This window comes from Equus przewalskii, chromosome 4 (assembly GCF_037783145.1).
Source record: "Equus przewalskii isolate Varuska chromosome 4, EquPr2, whole genome shotgun sequence".
In the NCBI taxonomy this organism is placed as follows: domain Eukaryota; kingdom Metazoa; phylum Chordata; class Mammalia; order Perissodactyla; family Equidae; genus Equus; species Equus przewalskii.
This window is the reverse complement of record NC_091834.1, coordinates 38007591-38029993: the sequence shown is the minus strand read 5'-3', so window position 1 is coordinate 38029993 and position 22403 is coordinate 38007591.

Sequence of the window (22403 nt, the reverse complement as noted above, 5' to 3'; positions counted from 1 at the left end):
CTCTTACAGGCAACACCCTAACCTTCCTGCCTGTGTCCCGACTCCTCGCTACACCTGGGGGAAAACGCCAAGCCCATCTAGAGGGGCTTCTAACTAGAGCTTGGCGTAACCGGTAGTCTTCTCTGGTAACACCCCAAACAGCTCCCCCACCAACCTGGATGTTAACTCTCTCCCCAACACCCAACCTCCTTCTCCTCTTGCCACCCCATCCCACTCTCTACTCCCCACTAGGGAGAGGAGGAGCCGAGACCTTGACCCTGATGCATTGGGAGTGAGGCCAGAGCTCCTGAGAATCGTGAAATACTGAGTGCAGGCAACTTCAGTGGATGACCCTTTTCCCAGCCCTCTTGAGAAGTCATTCTAGGCACGGAGACAAGGTCTTGGGTCTGGGACTACATCCCTGCTTGCCAAGCACCCCCAATGAAGTAGCCATGGCCCACTCAGAGTGCCATCCTCTCCCCGAAGTTAACGCAAAAGGGGCATCTTTAGGTCAATTCTAACTCCACCAAACAGAAATGAGTGGGCTGTAGTTCCTTGCTAATCTTTTTTCCTTTCTTTGCCCTGTCTCTCTCTCTCTTTTTTTCCCTATACTTTCAGGAGGAATTTCTGCCCAAGTTAACTCCATCAGCAGCTGCTATGAACCAAAGCGATTGAATATCCTTAAATTGGTTACTTCTTCTAAACTTAAAAACAAAAAGACAAAAGTGTAAATGAAAATAGAGAACAACCAAAAACTATAATAAACTCTTCTTTTATCCTAATCAAAGGCATTGAGTTGGGATATAACTTTAGAAGACTTTTTGAAATAACTTGGAATGAAGGAATTTGAAAGGGTGTCTGGTCAGTTCTCCGAGGGTGTTTACAAGGAGGAATCTGCAGTCAAATCTGATCGTTTAAATTTTTTGGAAGTGCGATTATAATTTCCCTTTTAGCATAAAAAAACATTCAGTTAGTTGTTGAGAACTAGAAAAATAGAAGTTCAAGCACACATTTATAAACTTAAAGGAAAAACATCTCTGCAGAGTAAACTGATAACTCAAAAAGCATTCCTGGAAACTGATGCAAATACCAAATGCTGCCGGGCGGGCGGGCTCCCTCCCTGCTGATGTGGCAGGGTTGCAGCAGGCAGTCCGTCATCAGCGTTTGGTGGGAGGCCCTGGGTCTAAATGGAACAATGAAAATGGAGAAAACCGAAGAACTTTTTCCTTTTTAAGTGGGAGACATATTCCAGTTCTAGCAGTTTTTACACGTTATGTTGACCCTCTCTTTCTCTCTTTGGGGAAGATAGTTAATTAAATGTTTGTGTTATAGGAGGAATTTTTTAATGCTTACATTTAGATCTCTGTTAAATATTTTGTGTCTCCAAACAGTGAGAAGCTTCTATTGTGGATTGGGGTGGGGCTGGGAAGAGAGCTGACCCAAAGCCTAGACTGAATGTCCTGGTGATGGCTGTGATGATGTGTGTGAGTGTAGGGGAAACCTTGGTCCTGGGGGTAGGGGGGTTGGAGACTGAGTGGGAGGAGAAAGGAGGAAGGGAGTAGATTGGGTAGAGGGTGAGAGTGGAGGAGTGGAGGCATGGAAAAGGGAGGCGGAGATCAAAGATTTCTGCATTTTGTTGCTAGACAGTTAACACCTAAATTATTCTCTGTTGAAAAAAGATGATCTCTTTAGCTGCCTACAACACACAAATGAGAAGCTGGGCCACAACTTAAGTATGGCAAGAGAATGGCTGAGAGTCTGACTCATAAAGGAATAGAGAACAGCCTGATAAGGCTATGTCCTCTTATACTTTTGTTTCTTTCTTTTCCTTGATCAAAGTAAGCATCTGACTGACATCTCCTTTTAAACATTTTTAGAGGAGCCACTCTGTGGAAAGCACTAATATTACACTATCTCATTCGAGTTCTAGTTCTAGTTGAGTTGTTTGTCAGACAATTGCTAAGAAGGTGTTAGCTGATAATTAAGTGGCAGCTGAAAAGGTCTGAGGGCTGACAACTCTGTGTGTTATTAGTTTGGAAGGCATGGAGATTCCTGCTCTGCATCATGTCAGTTGGGTTATTCAGTTCCCGCTGGTTACTTAAATGAGAACAGATTATATTCACTCACATAATATTTAGTGTTGTGCCAGACGCTGTACTAGTTTTTGGGTATATAAGTGTGAAATAGAATGACCTGGTCATTGCCCTCAGGGGGCTTATAGTCTATTGGAAGGTAGAGAAGAGTGTGGGGAATACTGCAGTAGTTCGGAGTAGGGGGAGGGGACGGTATAGGGTGCTTGCGTGTTTATGAGGATTTAGGATAGGCATCTCATGTAAATTTAGGTGGGTGGGGTCAAGGACGGCTTTCTGGAGGACACAACAAGCTTAAGTTTTAACTATGAATAGGATTTAGTAGAGATGAGGGAGAGAAGCAGGCACAGAGGCCCTGGAAAATGTGGCCATTGTGAAGAATGAAAGCATTTCAGCATGGTGGGAGTGTGGAGGGAAGAGGGGAGAATAGAGGAAGGAGCTAGAGATGAGATTGCTGGATTTAGCAGGGACCAAATCAAAGTGCACATTTTAAGCTGTATTCCGGTGTTTGTGTTTTCTGAATTGTGCTATGGGGAGTGTTTGGATGAGTTTAAGTAGAGATATTATGTAATGAGAGAGTGCTTTTACAAAGATGGCTTTGGTGCAGTGTAGAGAATTGCTTAGAAGGGGGACACCGTTCAGACAGAGAAACCGGTTAGGAGGCTGCAGCAGTAATTCCGTAGGAAAAGCTGGTGGCCGGAAGTAGGGTAGTTCTAGTGGAGTTGGAGAGAAGTTAGTGGGCTTTAGAAATATTTTGGAAGTAGAAGAAAAAGACTGTGTTGTTTGGTTATGGGGAGCGAGGGAGAGGGAGGACTCAAGGAGCATCACCAGGTTTCTGGCCTTAGCAGCTGGCTGCCTGGAGGTATCACCCGTTGGGTTGGAAACATTTGAGGAGGGAACAGCTCCGGTTGAAGGAGGGGAGGACAAAGAGGTCTATCTGTGTATGTTCAGTTTTGGGTGATTGTGGACCTTCCAAGTGGATAGGTCTCATAGATGATTAGATATTGGATAAAGGAGTCATCAAATTATTGATCCAGTCATGGGACTGGATGAAATCCCCCAGGTTGTGTCTGGAAGTAGACAATAGTAGAGCCTAGGACAAAGCCCTGAAGAGCTCCAGCATGCAAACAATGGACAGAAGAACAAAATCCATAAAGACTACTGAGAAGGAGCAGCCACATGGGATGGAGGAAAACCACAATGTCTCCGTCACAGAAGGGAACCAGTTGTTTAGAGGAGGAGAGCATAGTTTTCTGGGTGCTGAAAAGTTTCGTATGTTTCTGAGAGGTCAAGTGAGGCTAAAAAGATTACTTAAATTAGCAACTTGGAGGTCACTGGTGACCTTGGTGAGGATGGTTTCAATGGAATGGAATCTAGCTGAGAGAAAATGGAAGAGTGAGGTATACACACATCTAGAGTAGAATGTAAGCAATATCAGGAGTATAAGAGGAGTTGAGAGAGAGCTGGGATATAGTTTAAGGATGATGTTAGGATTAACATGGAAGAGAATTATGCACATCAGAATGAGACTGTTCGAAGCACATGTTTAATCTTAACATGAATCCCATTTTGAAGTCTTCCATTGAAATGTTCTTCTTCTTTAGCTTCCTACATTATAGCCTTCCTCATTTGCTTTTTATTACTGAAGCAAGAAGCACTTAAATGCTTGCAGATTTTTTTTTTTTTCACTTGGTAGTGAATGACTAATTTTTTTTCAGGAGGTCCCTTTTAAAATCTGTACACAGGGGCCGGCCCACTGGCGCAGTGGTTAAGTTTGCACGTTCTGCTTCTTGGAGGCCTGGGTTTTGCTGGTTCAGATCCCGGATACAGACATGGCACCACTTGGCAAAAGCCGTGGTGTGGTAGGCGTCCCACGTATAAAACAGAGGAAGATGGGCATGGATGTTAGCTCAGGTCCAGTCTTCCTCAGAAAAAGAGGAAGATTGGCAGTAGTTAGCTCAGGGCTAATCGTCCTCAAAAAAAAATAATAAATAAAATAAAATCTGTACACAGAATCAATTTATCTCATAGTTTATGAATCCTCAGTTTAATCTGGGGGATTAATCTGGGATTCCGTGCCTCATTTTTCAAGTTTAGAAATATGGAATAGACAGTCACTTCTTTGCTCACACATGACTCTGAGTATTCTCATGTACAGATTGTATGGACATAGTTGTTTTGTGGTATCTTGCTATTGACTATTCCAAATTCCATAAATCAGAGGGATGTATTAGGGCACGCAAATTTCAGCTTTCAATTAAATCCACGTTTTTCTTTGAGAAGATGCTGATTACATTTCTTCAACTAGTTCCAAATCCATCTTTAAATTGAAGAGCACCAGAATTCTGATGCATTTCAAAAGTCCACTCTGGCTTATTAGAACCTTGGTTGGCTTGGTTTCCAGGCTCATATTTTTCAATTCTTTTCAAGTGGCTAGAAAAAATAAGGAGAATTTTACTTCAGTTGCAAAAAAGATTCTGGGTGTTGGTAATCGATTGATTCACCCATTAAGTTGAATTGAGATACATTCTCTTTGGTTCCTACATTACATATAGAAAAGAGTTATGAACAGTTGTATATGATACTGTATTTAGAATTTCTATAATTTACATTTCATCTGTTAAAAATAACTAGTAAATTAAGTTAATGATATTACTGATGAACTCTTTAGAGTTTAAAATTTGATTTTGACCTTTGGAATTCTCTACTTGCTGGGATGATCTTCCAGTTAGTTAACGTGACATCATAACTACCTGTTATATAGTGTGCTAAGTACTGTGCTAGGAATTTTACGTAAATTATCTCAAACCTCTAGCAATCATTATCTAAACCCTGGTGGGGTATGTTTTATTATTTCCAATTTTACAAGTAAAAAACCTGAGGCTTAAAGAGGTAAAGTGACTTATCTAAGGCTTCCCAGGCGTCTTCGAATGGGTCACGTCCCCCTGTTGCACATTTTCAAAATCCCTTGTACTTCTAATATCTACTATCTATCATAACAATAATCAATAAATTAGTTGAAAGAGTTAATTGTTCATTGACTGGCTTCACTTGAATGTGAGGTCTTTAATAGCAGAGACGATGCCTGTTTTATTCACACTTCCAATCCTAGATCCTAGTGTAGTGCCTGCTGAATGATAGCTGCTCAACAAATATTTACTCAATAAATGAAGACGAATTTGACATGACACAACTGAAGATTATGGAACTTAAGTGTAAATTCTGGTTATTATCTTCATTAATGGTTTACTATTTAATCCACATATTTTAAAATTTCTTTTTATCGATAGGTAAGAGTGTCAGTTAACACGTGAAATTTACTTGAAAATTGAATTTACTTGAATACATGAATGTATTTTAGCCAACTCATCCAACAGTAGCACCTAATTATTCCTTGATATCCCATAAGCATTTAATTTTATTAAGTCAAATTAGTGAGGAATGAAGTGATTGAAGAATAGGAAAAAGCTGATTTTACTAATTATAAAGTCACAAAATTTTAGAGTTGGAAGGTAATTTAGATATTATCCAAATCATAATTATAATTATAAATGTATGGAACCAGGATTCATTTTTCTACCATATTTCTAATGTCTGGCAAATGTTAGGTACACAACAGATATTCAATAAGTTTTAGTTGAATGAATTAATACATTTCATAAATGAGAAAACACGCCTAGAGAGGTTTTGTGCCTGGCTAGCTTATGGTAGACCTGTAACCAGGGGCTCTCATGATTTCCAGTCTCTTGCCCTTTCCTTTAGATTAAAATAACATCTAGATTTGTCTGGAATATTTTGCAATGTTTAAGCTTTACAGCATTCTGAAGATTAGTTATTATTTTACAGAGGAGAAAATTGAGACTCAACAAAGTTAAAGCTTTCCTCCAGGTCAGTTGTTCTCAAAGTGTGGTCCCTGGACCAGTAATATTAGCATCACTTGTTAGAGCTGGTTAGAAATACAAATCACATGCACCCATGTTGGACCTACTAAATCAGAAACTCTGGACATGTGTTAGCAGGAATCTATGTTTTAACAGCTCTCCAGGTGAGTTAGAATTGAGGAATGTGACTGTTGTGGTTAGAATAGAATTAAATAGGTCTAAAACTAGCTCAGGGAGAATAGCTGTGAGCATGACAAGATGGAAAAGCGGGAGGTCCAGTTAAAGTGTTAGCTCCTTCTCTCTATTCTCCTTCACTCCAAAAAGCCCCCTTCACATCCATCCAGTTTTGCTCTCTCTCTAATATATCTGTTGACTTACTGCTGTTTTCCTTGATTCTCCTTGGTTCAAGTGTTTGGGTAGCTGAACATTCTGAAAATCTATTAATTGTTCTTTATTTACAGTATTTGTAACATCAAAGGAAGATTGTTTTAACCCTTTTTTGATCCAAACTCTGTTTAAGATTATGTGGGTAACATAACATTTACACTGGAAAAATGTGTGCTGAAGAATATACATCAACTCTTCAAGAAAACTGAGTGTGATTGGCCTGATGGTTAGAACTTGGTGCTAATAAAGTCTGGGTTGTAGCCTCAGTTCCTCTATGGACCAATTAACCTCTCCCTGTTACAGGACCTTGGAATTTGCCACTCTGTGCACCAGGGGTGTAATTCCCTGGATAACTAAACAGTTCATGTGAGACAGGAAAGATTCATGGTTTACTGCAAATCCCTTACTCATTCTAGAAAATGCCCCCAAAGGTCCAGATGATGTTTTGAAATAGTTTATCTATATATTGACGTCACAGACATGTGCTTCTCTTCCCTGTAATTCCCATGTCATGTTTCAATACTTGAATAAAAATAGGACTCCAGAGACTTAAAAAACGGACTTTCCTTCCGAAGAACCCAAAAGAGTAAGTAAGAGAATGGATCTTCCTATTTAGAACTTCAGAATGTCAAAGATGCTGGTCTAAAACAATCACAGAAGTCATTGTTTCTAACTGTGAGTTTTTGCTGGGTTTTCCAACAGGGTCCTTATTTTACGACAGTGACCACTTATACATACTTGCAGACTCAGTCCTGCGCAGACTCTGGAGACAGGGCCTATCCTTGTATAAGATGAATTTAAGAAGCTCTAGTTCTGGCATTTTCTAACATTTCTGACATTTTCTAAGTCACCGGATCTGACTCTGTGGCACTGTTCTTTTGTCTGGGCGTCATCTATCTGTTTCCTCTATCACTGGCTTTAATTACTCATTCACTCACTCAACAAATCTACTACTGTCTATGTAAGATACCATGTTGGAGACTGGGCCCAAGACATGATCTTGGCAACCCTCCCTTCACCTCCCTCTCCCGACACCCTGGAGACTGGAGTCCTGCCCCTAAACTTCAGCACCATGTCTCTATGTTCATGTCTGTTACTGTTGCAGACCCGTCTGCCTGGATCTGCAGTAGTGCTTCCCCAGGGCTGTATATTCCAGCACCTGTTGCAACACCTGCATTCCTTCTTGCAGGCCCTCACTGATGGCAGTCCTGGCTTGGCCAAGCACATACTAGTCATCTCTGTGCTTTCCCTGCTTCCTGACTTCCAGCTATTGCCTGCAGCGGAGTTCATTTCTACTGTGCCTACTCCCAGTCTCCACTTTTCTCTCAGAATCTCTATCTGAGAGAGGAGAAATGGTTTTGCCAGTTCCTCCAGCCACATCTTGTTTTGGATTGTATTCTCAACAAGCGATGATGGAATTCCAATGGTATGCCAGGTGCAGATGCAAGGATAGATGGAGGGAGAAGATACAGATTCCAGTCTCAGGAGATGTCACAAATACCTACTGGTCCTCCTCAGTTGTGAGGGCAAGGAGATATTTCAGTTTGAGGCACTTAAGATTTTAGGGGGGAAGTAAGGTTATAGAATAACTAAGTGCAAACCCTTATAAATCTTTGAATCATCTCTAAAGTAGAACCATCAAGAGAGCATGCTAAATAGAGTATCAGTGACATTTTCACATCTTAAATCACTAATAATGGTTATGGTACAATTGCTTTCCATTTATCATCTTTTGCTCAATAGAAGTTTCTCAGGGTCTTTCTTCTCTGCCATTTCAATGAAATGCCCATAAATTTTCTTTGCTTTGCTGAAGATAATATGCATATGAAAGGATTTTTTCTCCCCTGTATCTAGTTCTCCATCCAAATGTGCAATGCCTTTCTGATTTCATGATTTGGAATTGTTGAGTCCTGCATCCTCAGTCCCAGAGATAACTTCCCACAGCGCGTGCGGCCAGGCCCCTCTTACACAAACATCACCTCCCTCCTTCCTTGCAGCTGCAGGAGTGCCATTTGAAGGTGCTGCCTTATGTCTCCTCCGATTCTCTTATTCCCTAAAGCCTCAGGGCAAAAACCTCTGTTACTGCCATGCCATCTGCTTTACTTTACTTTTTTCTTCCTGACACCCAGTTTCTTCTTTTTCTAATTATCCTCAACAGGAGCGACTCATAATTTCTTATATGCTGGAACTAAAATTCTTGTGGTTGGGAAAAAGTATATAAAATGAAATCTGCATAAACTGAAATTCCTTGTTTACTAAAATTTGAAGTAGGGGCAAGTCACTAATGAAGAGAGATTACTTGACCTAACCAGAGAAAGCAACACGTTAGTAGACGCAGACAAAGATATTTTGCATTTATTCAGTGAACGATGTATTAACAAGGTCTAAGGGAGTCCATAAGGAGGATTAAAGACCAAGAAGTAACTGCTTCTGCTTGGGAAGGTTGAGAAGTGGAAGGGAACATTGAAACTGAATCTTGGAGGAATACCCCAGGCAGAAAGGAGAGGAAACTCTTTCTAGGAAGATGGTACAACATGTGTACAGGCTGGTGACATTTATCATAATTTGTACTTAAAATAATTAATGTTGTAATAATTTCCTTCTAGAATAGTGGTTCTCAACCCAGGATGATTCTGCCCCCAGGAGACATTTGGCACTATCTGGAGACATTTTTGACTGTCATCAGTGGAGGGGGTGGTGTGCTACTGGCGTCTAGTGGATGGAGGCCAGTGGGAATCCACTGAAGAGTGTTAAACTCTAACCCAAACCTTAACCCTAATCCTCACTCTACCTCTAACCCTGTTCAGATTTTGTTTACAAAGATAACTGTCTGGAGTCTAGAGAACAGATTGGAGAGAGGTGAGTGGAACACGATCCTTTGAGACTCTCCCAGCTGAGAGATATTTGGTAGCCAGGTCTGGGGTGATAACATTAGGGATGAAGAGAATTAGGTGGTCTTGGGATGTGAGAATCAGGAAAAGGGAGGAATCAAATATGACTGCCAGGTTTCTGCCTTGTTGTGGTAACATTTCTGAGGAAGAGAATCCTGGCAGAAGAGTGGAGCTGAGTTTGACAAAATCATGAATTCCCTTTCAGGCATGTTGTGTTTGAAATACCTGCACATAATTACCTACAGCTAGAACAAGGGGGCTGCTTATGGCAAAGAATCAGAAGAGAAGTGGAGAAGTAGGCAACATCCATGTCGTGGAGGACAAAGGTATATCTTGTAAGGGATGGAGATATTGAGGGATTCTCAGTAGGGCACTTCTATGGCTTCATTTGGGTTTTAGACAATTATTCCAGCAGTGGGAAGCTTGGATCATAGGAACCTGAGATTGGAGGCGAGCAGTTAAAAAGCAATTATCTCACATAACATGGTGCTGGTGAGTTGGATAGCAGAAGAGGAGGAGACTCGTATTTCAAGGACGGGTTTATAGAATTTGTTGAGAGAACAACAATGGCTTAGTGGCTTTAAATTCCGTGGGATTAAGGGAAGCATTGTGACTGATTCCTAAATGTTCTTTGGAACACTGAGTGGATGATGGTGTCATTAACAGAGATGGGAAAAATAGAGGGAAAGGCAGACGTGAATGCGCACTTAGATTTGCACACGGTATGTTTGAGATGGAACAGGACATCCATCCGCTGCTGAGTAGCAAGCAACTGCTGCTGGCTTCTGTGACATCACCATTGGTAGTCTTATTAATACTGACCTATTTCAGTTTCCCCTCTATAATTTGCTTCCTTCTCTTGGTCCGTAAAGATGGGGTTCCTCTTCTCTCTGTACACTATTCCTCTGAAAAGACCTTTTATCAAGGAGGTAACTGGATATCATCACTCTAATGTAAGCATGACCACTAAAGGTTGACTCTTGTTCTATGAACTCAGTGTTAGCCTTATATGTACAACTAATTCTGGATATTTCTATTTGGATGTTTTGACATTTTCTCAATTCAACATATTCTCATCTAAGTTTTCCAAGATTCTTCCGTTATGTCCAGAATCCTTATCATTTTCCTGGAGTCCCTTTGTGCAATAATGTTCTCCTTGTCATACACATCTGAAACCTCAGGATCATTTCTGATTCTTTCATAGTCTTTGTTTCCTAAATTCAGTCATAAAGTCCTATCTTTTTCCTTGAAGATGCTACTTATTTCAGTCCTTCTTATATTGCTGTCCTTAATGTTCTAGTTGATAAAAAGAAAAGAAAAACATTTGTTAAGACCGTACTGTGTGTCAGATAATCAAAGGTGCTCAGAGTGTAGTACCACTGAGGAGACAAATACACAAATGAACAAATGCCATTTAATTATAGAGTACAATGTATGGTGGAGGCCACAGTGAGGGAGCAATTAATTCAAACTATGAAAATCAAGGAAAAGTTTACAAGAGAAGCAAAACTCTAGCTGAGTCTTGAAAGATGAATACGGATGGCAGGGTAGATAAAGAAGAGAAAGACAGAGGGAGAGGGCAGAGCATGAACAAGAGAGCTGAAGCTTAGAAAACCTATAGCATGTTGAAGCTGCTTTCCATGGTTAGTATGGCTAGAGCACAAATTATGTAGCAGAAAATGGCTGGAAATAAGGCTAGAGAGGGACCAAATCAATCATCTTAAATAAGGAATATATCACACTACACCCAGATTACTGTCCCAACTTGTAGTGTCTCTAGTCTCTCCCTCATCTGACTAAGAACTTATTTCATATGGTATTTAGAATGAGCTTTCAAAGTACTATTATGTATATGACCCGTTTAGCCATCACGACAATCCCTTAAGTTGGTAACAAGTTCAAGTTAATAACTTTCTCAATGTCAGTAAAGCTAAGTTTAGACCCTAGATATTCTGTATCAAATTGCCAGATGCTTACCATTCATCTATGCATTTTATGTATTTCTGCCAAACTATCTATCATTTAACACTGTGATGATTATTCTATTACTCAAAAACTTTCAATAGCTCCCTATTATCCTATATTAGCAAGAAGAACCTCTCTGCTTGACGTTTTCAAGGCTTTCTATGATTTGGAACCATCATATTTAATCTTATTTTCTACTACTCAACAAAATTTGCCTTTGTGCTTTGGTTATCTATTGCTGCCTAACAAATTAGCACAGAACTTAGTGGCTTTAAACAACAAATTCTTATTTATGGATCAGTAATTCAAGTAGGGCTTAGCTAGGTGATCATTCCGTTCTACTTTGTATTGACTGAGGTCGCTCAGGGTTCAGCTAGCAGCTGGTCTGGTCTGAAAGGTCCAGGATGACTTTGTCCACATGTATATCTTGCCTTAGAGATGACTGAAAGCCTGGGCTCAGCTGTTACTGTTGACAGAAATGCCTACATGCGGCATCTCTAGCACAGCAGTCAGGTTTTTTATTTGGCTCCCACAGAGTGTTCTAAGAGACTAAGCAGAAGCTGCAAGACTGCTTCTGTCATAGCCGTGGAAGTTACGCAGTGTCAATTCCACTACGTTCTGTAATCACAAAGAGAGCCTTAGTGCCGGCTGAGATTCCAGAGGATGGGAATCCACAGGCTGTCATTACCTAGAAGCAGGGTTTATGAGGGAGCAACCTTTGGAGACTAATAAACATGACTGGCTTTAGTCAGATGAATTCTCACTGCGCGTGCACATGCCATGCTTATTCCTGCTTCTGGGCCTTTACCCAGGCTGATCTTCCCATCAGATTCCATTCTACCTCTCCTTTAACTTAACTAAACCCTGTCTGTCGTTCAGTGACCATTCAAGTCTCATCTTGAGCATTTTGAATCTTTCTCTGAATACTTTTGTTCTCAAAAAATATAGGGAACCATATTTAAAATACAATAGCATTTATAGTCTTGCAGTAGGACTAGAAAAGAGGAGACTGGGTTGGAGACGTTTGGGTGGAAGAATCAACAGAGCTGAATACCCGGTTGAATGTGGTGGGCTAGTGATAGAAATCAATCAGAGATGATGATGGAGCTTCAGCCCTCAGTAGATGAGAGGATTGAGCCACTATTTACAGAATCACCAAACACCACATGAGCAGTGGGTTTGGGAAATAAGATTAATTCCCTTTTGAACATGTCACTTTAGAGGTGTAGTGGAGGAGCCAGCTGAAGGAGTGTTGCAAACAATAAAGGGAGAAGAATGGAGATTGGGAGAGAGGTCAGGATTAGAGACAGAGACCTGGGAACTTCCTGGTGAGGGGGTGCTAGCTGAAGCTGGAGGGTTGAATAAGCTTGCCAGAGGAGAATTTGTGGAGATGGAAAACAAAGAGCCAAGGGCAGATTTGGGGGGAATTTTTGCAGCAGGAAAAATATAAGGATCCAGAAAAGAGCAAAGAAAGAGATAGGAAAAGACCTGAAGGAAGGCAGAGCTCCTTAATCCAAAGGAGGAAGGAATTTCAGGTAGGCAAAGATGGTCAAGTATTAAGGCTGAAAATATGTTTAAGAAGCAGGGGACCAAAGAAGACCATTGAACTTTATGATTAAGAGGTCATTGACCACTGATCTAGGAATCATTAGGAAGAAACTTAGATTGTACCCAGTGTAAGTGGGTGTTGCGGTTAGGAAGTAGTAGTGAGGGATGGCTGGCCATTTTTTCAAGAAGTTTAGCAATAAAGGAAAAATAGGGTATCCTCTACAATGGAATTACAAACAGAACTCTCGATGATGACTGTTGTTCTCTGATGGTAGTCATTAAGTGGAAGAAGGATATGTGTGTGAGTATGCACTATGTAGCAGTGTTTTCCAAGCCAAGCTCTGCATTAAAATCTCTGGAGAGGGGCTGGCCTGGTGGTGTAGTGGTTAAATTTGTGCACTCCACTTTGGTGACCCAGGGTTCCCCAGCCTGGATCCTGGGCATAGACCTGCATACCACTAATCAGGCCATACTGTGGTGGCCCCTCCCACATACAAAGTAGAGGAAGACTGACACAGGTGTTGGCTCAGCAACAATCTTCCTCAAGCCAAAAAAAAAAAAAAAAAGGGGAAGATTGGCAACAGATGTTAGCTCAGGGCCAATCTTCCTCATCGAAAGAAAAAAAAAATCACTGGAAGACCAATTGCATTTTCTAAGGCCCCAAAACAGATTCACTGAATGAGAATTTTTAGGAATGTGCCCCAGGCATCTGCAAGTTAAAAAAAGCTCACGGACACTGACTTAAGGGTTTTAGTATATCCAGGAACCTTGGGCTTCACAAAATAGTTGATGTCTTCATGGGGATAGGAATAAAATGGAATTAAGTTGTTAAAATGGAAAATTGCAAAATGAAAACTACAGTAAGAATGCAAAATGTAAAGAAATAAACATAGAAGACAATTAAATATTTCTAATTGAAGACAAACATTTTAGTAACTACAGAAGTCATAATCTTTAGGTAGATTTTTTTTTCCCTCAACAAGCAACGTGGACAATTTTACGAAAGTATATCATCAGAATTCCAAGCCATTTTCCGTTTCTTCTTCTTCTTCTTCTTTTTTTTCCAGGTCTGGGGGAGGAGAGTAAAAAGAATGTGGTTTGTGAAGCAAGTTAAACCTCAGGAATTGCTTCAAACCAAACACTTTTTCTAACTATTTGAAGTCTGGGAAGTCTGGATATTGGGGGCAGGGGAGTGAGCAAAACGTTGGCTGTGGAACCATTTGTCGTTTCCTGGGAGGCGCCCTCTACTTAACCCTTAAGGGAAGCATATTTCAATACATTTCTGGGATTTGACCAAGAGCAGGTCCAACCCTAGCCTTTTGCTTTATATTTTTCAGATTCGTGTTTTCCTAACCTCCACCTCAGTGGAAAGAGTGGCTTTCCTTGAGAAAGAAGCAAATAGCGGTGCCATTTGGGGATGTCAATGATACCGACACTGTTTAATGTCTCTGTGTTTTCACACTTTTTTGTGACAATCCAAAACACAGACACAGTGTTACATTTTATTAATCATGTTTGGACATGAATCAATTCCTAATGTGTGTTGTGTGTGTATTTTCAAAGAAAAATCTTTATCAAAACCGAGTGTCCTGCTTTTGTTTGGCACTAGTGTGCCAGGAAAGGGTTACAGAATCCTGTCTCTTCTTGATCTATAACAGCTGGTAAAAAAGTACAGCGCTGGAGCTGTGTAAGTCCCCGCCATTACCATCCCCCACCGCCTCTCTCCACTTAGTAAAATTCCTTACAAAGTTGAAATCCAGTGGTAAGCAAAGGAAGCAGCTTTGGTTCATTAGTTTTGAGAGGACTAAGGATGAGATTCTTGTAGTTAAAAAAGAAGGTTTTAAATGCAACAACCGCTATGCAGTCTGCAAGATTCATGGTTAGAGTGTTTTTCCTGAAAAGGAATAATTCAGAGTAAGGAGCAGTCTTGGCCTTATTGAGAGCCTGAGCTAGAATTGGAAGCCCCAAACCAAAATCACAATCAAGTCTGAAAGCTCGGCATCTTCAATTATGTGAACACTGCTTGGCAGCTTTTTGCTGTACGAAACTTACAGTAGATAACAACTTCCATTGTCCCTCTAATCAGTGTCTTACAGAACTGAGCTTGCTCGCTACAAATAAACAGGGACACAAAGATGAAGTGTCCCCAAAATGGCACACCCTTGGGTCAGCATAATAACCACTTAGGTTGTGGAGATATCCACATGATTCATGAGGTCCTTAACTAAACACATTAAGGAACTATATATTACATTTTCTCCGAGTCAGAATAAGTGCTTTAAATAGCAATCAGGAAGGAAAGGTCGAAATGTTGGTTTCAGAACAGCCTCTCTCTCTCTCTCTCTCTCTGTCTCTCTCTCATGAAGATGAAGTGTGAGTGTGTACCCTTCATCTTTTGAGTAAAATTAAGTCCCCAAGGAAATAAAAGCAACTGATTTTTCATTGAAATCCAAGGATAGCCTGGTGGACCCAATACACTCAACTGCTCATGTGAAAGCCACAAAACTGATTTAAAAGATAAGAGTTGGGAAGTGAGAGAGAGAGAGAGAGAGGGAGAGAGAGAGAGAGAAAGGAAGAGAAAGAGATGGTGAAAGTTTTATAAACGCAGAAATTCTGCTGCAAAGAAGGATGGCTAGTTTCTCAGATGGAAGCTGAGGGCAGACGCCCTCGGTCAGGGCACCTCTGTGGAGCCACGCTGGCTTCTTTCTGGAAGGGAGGGCTGTGGGGCCACAGCTAGGCTAGGCTCCAGCTGGTCAGCTATGTGGCACTGCTGCTATTGTTGAACAAAATTCTTTCCTCATTACACATCTCTCTTCTTGATTTAATAGAAAGTACAGTTCTTGGGATTTTTCTCTTTGTGAACTTGAAGGAAATCAGAAACATGAAGCTTATTTTCTCCTCCTTTAGCAAGGGACTATTTGCTGAATCTGTGACTTGAAGTCACCTTATATAAAATTAATTCCAAGAACATAAAGAAACAGAAATTTGATCAATTCTATAGGATGAATATTCAAGCAGAATCCATAATTTACCAATGGAGAAGTCTGTTAGGGCTGATTGGCTGTTTTTAATGCACTCTAATTCCATGGTGATTTGTTTTCAGTTGGTTGTGTGAATTTAATAATCAGTGTAATGTTGTTCCTATCATGTATGTTAAACTTCTGGAAACTATGGAAACTTCTGGAGCTTTTTTGGCAAATTATTAAAACTTGACAAGACCAAAATTGAGACAGGGGTAAGATCCTCTTTGAGCCTCATTTCTTTCATCTGTAAATTGGGGGTAATATTTTCTCAGCCTACATAATGGTTTCTGAAAACTATTATTTGTTAATTCACCAAGTGCTCTTGAAAATCAAGTGGAAAGGCTTTGCAAATTATAAATCAATGATTCTCCGCTGGGGCGGGAAAGTTGGAGGAACAGGTTGGTAGTCACCTAGGTTTTTAACTTAAAGAAGATGGTAGCCAGATTTGAAGACACCAGTTCATAATCTTTTTCCTCAGTTTTAGGTTCTGAGGCTTCTAATTCCTGGTTAACATGGCCTCAAATAAGACAGAATTTTGCATGATCAATTATCATTGAGTTGGACCTCTTGTGTATTTAACATCTTGGATAATTCAGGCCAAAACAAAATCAAAAGCAAAAATAAATCCTGTTTTTGCCATAAGCCAAACTGAAAAAAAAAAAAAAAAGATTTTTAAGAAGTGGGACTTGTGGTACAGCCCAGTGATTCCTAAAGTGTGGTCCCTAAACTGATAAAATAAGAATCACTTGGGAAACCTGTTAGAAATAGACCCGGCCCTTTCCCCAGACCTACTGCAACAGAACCTTTAGGGGGCAGGCCCAGCAATCTGTGTGTTAACACGCCCTCCAGGCCTTCTGGCGCACACTCAAGTTTGAGAAGCGCTGAGGTAGTCTAATCCTGTTGACTGGTCACATCACCTGTTTGAACAGTTACAGTGACTGTTGTCTCTCAGCCTCTACTTCTCTCTCTTTCTAATAATCCCTCCTTTGCGGTGCTACGAATTATCTTCCTAAAGCGCCATTTTGATTGTATCTTTCCTTCTTTCAAGATTTCTCAGGGGATCCTATTACCTATTACATACATCTATACAGATATTGTAGCTAAAAGGAGTCCTTACTATCAAATCTGACCAACTAGTTTTACAGAGGAGACTATTCTGGGGCTGGGAAGTAGGGTGAGAAAGCCTGGGCAAATCAGATCACCAATCCTCAACATCAACTCAGCATATTTATATCTGGTTAAAATGTGCCTCTAGGGAGCTTTGGGGAGTGGAAGATACGGGAGAGGGAAAGGCCATGGAGGGGAAGCATGCAAATGGGGGTGTGTGCTTAGAAAGGGCAAGAAGTCTAGGAATCTTTTTTTATTTTCTTGGAACTAGCTCATGGGGGATATTAGTTTGCTAGGGCTTCTGTAACGAAGTATCACAAACTGGGTGGCTTAAATGATGGAAATGTATTGTCCCCCAGTTTAAGTTGGCAGGATTGATTCCTTCTGAGGGCTGTGAGGGAGGGATCTGTTCCACGCCTCTCTCCTCGGCTGGTTGATGGCTTTCTTCTTCTCCCTCTGCCTTCACATTGCCTTCCCTCTGTGTGTATCTCAGTCCAAATCTCCCCCTTTTATAAGGACACCAGTCATACTGGATTAGAGCCCATCCTAACGACCTCATTTTAACTTGATTACCTCTTTAAAAACTCTCTTGAGATAAGGTCACATTCTGAGGTATTGGGGGTTAGGAACATAGAAATTTGGGGGAGACACAATTAAACCCATAATTTGGGGTTACCACCTTCTCCTGTGCCCTTGGATGGTGTAGTTCACTGATCCCAAAAGGCATAGTGTGAAGGAGAGTGGTGAGTCGGACAGGTGCCATTCAGAACAATTTTCTTTTGGTTTTCCATCTGGGAAAGACCTCTGGCATTAACTCTAATTCTAGAAATGAAGGATGTTAACACTGGAGGTTCTCTCAGAGAACTTCTGGTCTGACCTCATTTTGACAAAAGAGCCCACTGTTCCAAACAGCTTTGTCCATAGTCACAAATCAGATCAGGCTTCTGATTTCAACTCCTGGGTTTCTGAATATGCTGTATCCCTAAGAGATGAGGCGACTGGCCCAAGGTCACTGCAGAGCTGGGACCACCAGACTCAGTTCTCCTTCCAGGACTCTGTGCCCTTTTTGGCTGGTGCATCCTGCTTAGGGGTCAAATGTACTTCTGGACACTCTACACTGTACATAAACACTTGTGTGCTTAACTTTTCAAAGTCATCATGCCACCTGAGATAGCTATTATTGTGAACTCTTGGAAGTTTTGGTTTCTTTCCATCAAAATGTATTTCCCCCACATTTTTACTGTACAATATTTGCTTGATTTCATAATATTTTTCTTAACTTGTTCATTAGAATGCTTGTTAATAATTGGTATGGCAGGAATAAAGAAAAGACTGACCTGGATAGTGGAAACAGTAAGTCGTTTTCAGTCAAAAGTCATCCATTTCCTGTTAATTGTCAGAGAAAAAGGAAATAGATTCAGACAGCTTTTTATCTTGTACGACACACAGCTGCAGAAAAAGAAAGAGTTGCTGATCAGTTTCTGCCCTTAGAAAAAAGTAGGATAAAGCTTCGTTAATTAAGACTTAATTATGAGTTTGTGGTTATATGAATATATGGAATAATATAAATAAGATCATAAGGGGAAAGGTTAATTAGAGGAAAAGTTTTTCCAAGAATAAAAGAAGCAAGCAGGTGAAGAAGTAATTCTCTCTTAACCATTCTATCCCTAGCATCTAACATAGTGCCTGGCAACTAATACGGACTCAGGAAGTTCGTGCTGAAAGAATGAATGAATAAATGAATAAAATAAGGTACTTACAATATAAGCAGACGTTGGCAATACTTGGGCTGGTGCCTGGATATGATAATCCAATTGCACATCTTGCTTCGTTATTTATTAAATTTGAATCTCAACGAAGCAGTTCTCAGTCTAGTTTTAATTACCATAGATTCTTTAAAGCAATAAAGCTGAATTTCATTAAAAGAATTATATTACCCAAACTTCATTAATTCATATTCCTCTTTTCCTTTATTTAGTATGGCATAGTGAAGTCTAATTTCATTGAAATGACCCAGAGGGAAGTAAGTGATATCCAATAGGAGACAAGAAAACTGATTAAAGAAAAACTCCAATGTTTACCAGAATCCCTGTCTTTCTTTATGAAAGTCAACCTCACCTGACAGAGAGAAAAGAAACAAAATATATTTTTAGAGAACATAGATAGGTTAGTGTGGCTGTCTTTGGGGTGCCTGAGAAATTGTTAGAAAGTATAGGAAATAATCATTGCTTTAAAGATAAGAATCATAAATATCTCCCCTGATACAGCAAGGACCATCCATCACCCACGTGGAAGAAGCAACCTTTAAATCCAGCTGGTTATGTCAGTCCTATCGAAATACGTAGTACAATATATCTTGCTCGACTTTGCTTGACTTCAGAGTGAAATAAACACTTACAATGTTATTGTCTTTTAAAATCTTGTTCAAATTCTTTATTTTAAACTTCAGTCTCTTTTATGTTTATGATTGTGCTAGATGAGTGTACATAAGTCTCCGTGTATGATTTTACTGCTTACAGGCAAAACTACAATTGACATTTGAGATGACTCATCTCAAATGGGTCACTAAGATTGGCATTGGCCTTATGTAGCCAGAGCCTTCCTTTTCCTTCAGTTAAGAGCTAAAGCTGATTATAATCATGAGAATAGAGGAGAGAGATGGAGGATGGTGTCCTTCGGCTAATCTTGTTGTCTGTTTTGTTTAGGTTTACTCTCCAGATTTTCAGTAGATAATCACTGTTTTACCTTATTCAGGACTTATTTTCACATATTTTAATACTGTATTTTTCTCTGGCATGTTCAGCATGCTATTATAGTGATTTGTTTCTCTTTCCCACACCGTAAGTGTGTTGTCCTTGGGCGCATTCTCTCACATTAAGCAAATAAAGCTTCTATGCCTCAGTAAGCCTTTGCATCCTTTAATAGCGGCGATGCCATTCTACTGGGCCTAATGGAAAACCACTACATAACAATTAGATTTCATAAGGGTGATAACCAGCACAGTTTTTTACATTGCTGAGTGTGATCAGAATGTTGCATTTTACTGCTGCAAAATATTATTAAGAGATACTCTTTATTAACAATACTGCCCTTTTACCAGGCACTTAGCATGCATTTATAGTTAATCTTGACAACAACCTAAAGTTGTTAGGGTTTTTTTTAATCATGCAAATACAGTTGAGAAAACCCAGGATCTATGTCAGACAACCATTAAGTGGCAGAACTAGGGTCAGAATTAGCTCTGCCTCCCTCTGAAGCCCATGGCCTTTCAATAAAGAGCTGCCTCTCGATATGGTCTGTAGCTCAGCAGTAAACATAAAGTTTCTAAGCATTTGGATCACTCTAAAATACTTCTTTAAAATGTCGTTTTCCAGAATATTAGTAAAAGCCTCTACTCAATTGCGATTACTCCTAATTAAGTGAGAAATAGGGGAAAAACTCAAAACAGAAACAGGGGCTTACTAAAAGGGAAAATATTTCCTTCAACCATACGCCTCCGTGGCACTTATAAACTTGCAGTTCTTTTTGAGCGCTGGCCAAAATGAATAGGGTAATAGAAACGAAAGCAGAAACAGATGTGGGCAAGTCTCGGTGACCTGCCAAGTGGAAGATAATGTTCTATACAGATGCAGACACAAATATAGTGAATAAAAATCTTAAAGACACAGTCATCTCCGTTCACCAGGTGCCAAACAGCGAGAAAAATATGCATCTATCACGAGTGACTCTTTAAAGCTTAGCTCTAAGGTTTGGAGTATAGAATTCTATTTCCAGTCCCAATTGTCTTTGGCTTCCTTTGCTAAGCATTATGGGACCGAAGTCTTAACTGATTGCAAATGTTTCTGTGGTAAACTTTTCCATGGGGAGTCACCAGTTGGATTTGGCAAGGCTCCTTCTTTTGCAGGAAAACTTGGAAAGAAGAAGTGGATAAGAAAAAAGTCTTCCTGTAGGACATCATTGTAAAAAGTTGTCAATAAATTTGTTTTCTGTGTTTGTTGAAGTGCAGGGTGCTCCAAAAGAGCAGGTAAAATAAAGTCATTAAAAAGTACTTGCACTCTAATTCCTTCTCAGCCAGACGACTTCCAGTGCTTTGGGAGTGCAACCCAGAAGAAGTATGAGTGGTTTCCAGAAAAAACAGCATAAGTGGCCAAACCAAGCAATCTACTTAAAGTGGGCAAAGCAGAGCTGGAGGCCATTATGAGTTTGAAGCAAGGGACATTATTTTCCTTCCTTCTCTCACTGGTGAACCTAAGTATTGAGTTTTAATAGGGAATCAAAACTGACTAGATAGCTGGGGAAGAATTGAGCTCTTTGCAGTTAATCAGTTCTGTCATCTGTTGTGTATCTTCACAGAGAATTGAAATTCTTCAAAATAAACTTTCCCATCAGGATTAAAAGACAGAAAATCTATTACCCCTATTTCTGGATGTTCCTTCTTCTATTTCCCAGGGGTCAAAAGTCTTCATTAAAACATATAGCCATCCTCAAATTGGACTTTTCTGAAAACGGCATTATTACTTAAGGCATCTTTAGTAACAAGACAGCGAGGTTTTCCATTAGAGTAAGACTGTAAATGTAGCATATGGTCAGTTAGCACATTAACCTAAAATGTTTATCTCCGTGTTTTATTTTGTTACTTTTTTTTTTTCAGGAAAATTAGCCCTGAGCTAACATCTGCTGCCAATCCTCCTCTTTTTGCTGAGGAAGACTGGCTCTAAGCTAACATCCATGCCCATCTTCCTCTACTTTCTATGTGGGACGCCTGCCACAGCATGGCTTGCCAAGCGGTGCCATGTCCGCACCCGGGATCCCAACCTGTGAACCCTGGGCCACTGAAGCGGAACATGCACACTTAACCACTGCGAAACTGGGAATCGAAGGTGAAGAGTGACGTTATTCCTAAGAGAAATCACTTTTCTCTCTTGTCCAGATAATGTTAGAGGAAGCCACTCCCTATATCTCAGCCTCCAGGACTTCACGGGCACCTTATCATTAGGGAGGAAACCCAAAGATTTGCTGTGACAGGCATGGAGGGAGCTCTCCCACGTGAGTGTTTGCCACGTGCATCACAGGGCAAGGCAGGACGGGGATGGGCTCAGTCAAGCTGATTTATCTTTGGTCTTCGCTGCATCATGTCACTTATTGTCTGTGGTATGCAGAATCCCTATTTTATCTTGGGATTTCTCTCCAGAGGCCCATGACCTTCTGGAGGCCTCCCTCTGGCAAAGATTCGTGAACTACATCTCTTTTATCTTATCCCTTAGGTGTGACTGGTAAAGCTTTATATATGAGATCTGGGGCTTAGCCCCAGAGGAATAAATCTCTAAGTCTGTTTATACAGCATGTATGCTGAGCTACTTTTGAGAATTAGAGGGTTGAGGAGAGGGCATTGTCCCACTGCTTCTAAAAGGACACCAGGTAAGGTGCACAGAGGGAAGGGGTTCTGGCTAAGTAGCACCTATTTGCTCAACTCTGTATTTAGACCCTGAAGTGACTTGTAAGTTTCTGTGAGAATCAACCTCACAGAGGGGG